This window comes from Octopus bimaculoides, chromosome 1, assembly GCF_001194135.2.
Source record: "Octopus bimaculoides isolate UCB-OBI-ISO-001 chromosome 1, ASM119413v2, whole genome shotgun sequence".
Taxonomy (NCBI): domain Eukaryota; kingdom Metazoa; phylum Mollusca; class Cephalopoda; order Octopoda; family Octopodidae; genus Octopus; species Octopus bimaculoides.
In genome coordinates, this window is record NC_068981.1 from 157,403,291 (window position 1) to 157,405,790 (window position 2,500).

A 2,500-nucleotide genomic window follows, 5' to 3' on the forward strand; every position below is an offset into this window, starting at 1 on the left:
ACTACTACTACTACTACTACTACTACTACTACTACTACTACTACTACTACTACTACTACTACTACTACATGATTCGAGTCATGTTTATACTCTTGAAAGCCGACATCTGCAAGTCACATTTAACATTTTATTCATTCCCGGTCAGTTGTTGTACCAAAAATAGCCCAAACTAACAAACTACGAAAACGTTTTCTTTTTAATAGTCCCAGTGACTGTCCTGCCTTCGTTTCGCCACTAAAACAACTACCCACACACAAATACATACATAAGAGTGCATAACATAATTATTGAGCTTATATAATGCCGCGGTAAGCTGAAATAAAGTTACAGAATTTAAAAATAAAACACTAAAAAGGTTACAATTTTGGAGAGGAAAGCAGTCACAGGAAAAAGTTCCGTTCCACCTTGCTATTTATATAAACAGCATAAATAATAGTAAAAAATTATTAAATAAATAAATATTTTCAATACACGACTCACACACAATAGCAACAGAATAATGGCGTTACATATCTGTGGAAAACCCCCCACATTTTTATTATTAAATTAAAACAATGAAATTAAAAAACCCATTGAAGCATTTATTCTTTGAAGATTTCCTGTGACTTCTTTTTTATTGGTTTTCATGCTGTTGTACAGGATGTGTTGTACAAGATGTGTTGTACAGGATGTGTCAATTCTACTTGAACAGGCCTTGAGGGAGCTTCTACGCCTCAAATACTCAACAATAGTTTCTAATTTATATATGTTAATAACTTTTACTTTGATTCGTATAAACACAATACTCTTGTTTTTCGCTGCACTAAGCACTAGTGTTAGCACTCTTGTTTTTTGTTGTACTAAGCACTCTTGTTAGCACTCATATTTTTTCTTTCGAATGGACTTTAGTGCGATTTATAAACCCCAAGAAGACTTCTCCTCTAACTGGTTAACACTGCACAGCTGCATCCGATATATTGTGAGCAGGGGAATTGAACCCCTACCACATTCTAGCGACGGGACCAACACACAGTAATTCGAACAACTACCATTACAGCAACTTGCGGGTTCGGTGCGTGTTCAGTTCGCACCAAAACACTGAGTTCGGTGCGAGTTCAGCGCGGAACTAACACACCGAATCAACGACTCCTACCGACCTCTGTCTCAACCCATACGCTACTCTTTATAAGAGTTCGGCTAGTTCATTCTTCCAATCCCCCAAGGGTGTCAATGACTCTTGCCACAACATGAACAATTAAACAAAAGATTCAATAGCTACAGATATGACATCAGGCACAATAACAGTAGTTCGACAGAACTTGCCGAACGTTCTGCATCAAATGACTGCAATTTTGAAAATGGCTTGAAAGTGCATAATCTCAGAAAATATTCTGAATCTGCTAGACTTTCAGTACTCAAAATGCACGAGGAGAAATATGTTTGCGGATTATTAACATCACGCCCCGGAAGAATGAATAAAATGACAGGAGAATTTCATCATATTTACATAAAACTGTTTAATTAAATATTCTTCTTCTTTTACTTTTTCTTTTTTTCTTTCCTTCTCTTTTTTCTCTCTTTTTTCTTTCTTTTTCTTTTTGCCAGTTGTAAACTTGAAAATTGAAGACTGATGATGTCATCCCATTAACATGGGGACGCCGGTTGTTCTCATTCATATTTTGGATTTGAATTTCTATAATTTTGAATTTTTATTACTTTTCGTTTTGAACTCGACAAAGAAACACTAGCTGTCGAAATATCGTTCAACCAATAAAATAATTATTGCAATCGCACCGCACTCTTCATACTAAGTAATAATAATAATAATAATAATAATAATAATAATAATAATAATAATAATAATAATGATAATGATGATGATGATGATGATGATGATGATGACGATGATGATAATAATAATAATAATAATAACAGGGAGTATGGTGTATTGAGAGCAGAGGAAAAAGGGAAAACAAAGAAAGAAGTACAAAAAGGACATAAAGAAGAATTACGCAAGAAGGGACTACACAATCAATTCCATGTAGCCACAACAGAAGTTGCTGGAAAAAATAGGTGCGATTGGCTGATGAAAGGAACCTTAAAAAGAGAGACCAAGAGCACTATACTGGCAGCGGAGGATCAAACTTTGGCCACGAACTGAAGGGTCAACCTTAGGAATGAGCAAGTGTCTCCGCTGTGCCGTATCTGTAACAGAGTGGATGAAACCGTTACAAAAGATTTGCCTTCTTGGCACGGCCAGAATAATCAGACAAGTATTAGATAACTGAAAAGAATGGAAAGCATGGTACTATAGGCTGCAGGTAGTAAACCCGCAACGCATGCAAGACTCCAGGAGCTCCAACAAAGCCTGTGATAAATAGAAAATAGTTCTATATTTAAGAGATGAGGAATTATGTACATTATTTACATTATTTACATTTGGCGGATATTTGTCCTCATCTTGTTTGTTGTTAACACAACGTTTCGGCTGATATACCCTCCAGCCTCCATCATAATCATC

The 2,500-nt window shown here is 35.7% G+C and overlaps 1 protein-coding gene across 1 annotated transcript in view; it reads right to left on the reverse strand.

Annotated features, from left to right (window-relative positions):
• The window catches only part of LOC106871405 (ninjurin-2), a 99,281-nt gene that overhangs the window by 69,705 nt on the left and 27,076 nt on the right, over nucleotides 1–2,500 (reverse strand). The window lies entirely within an intron of this gene.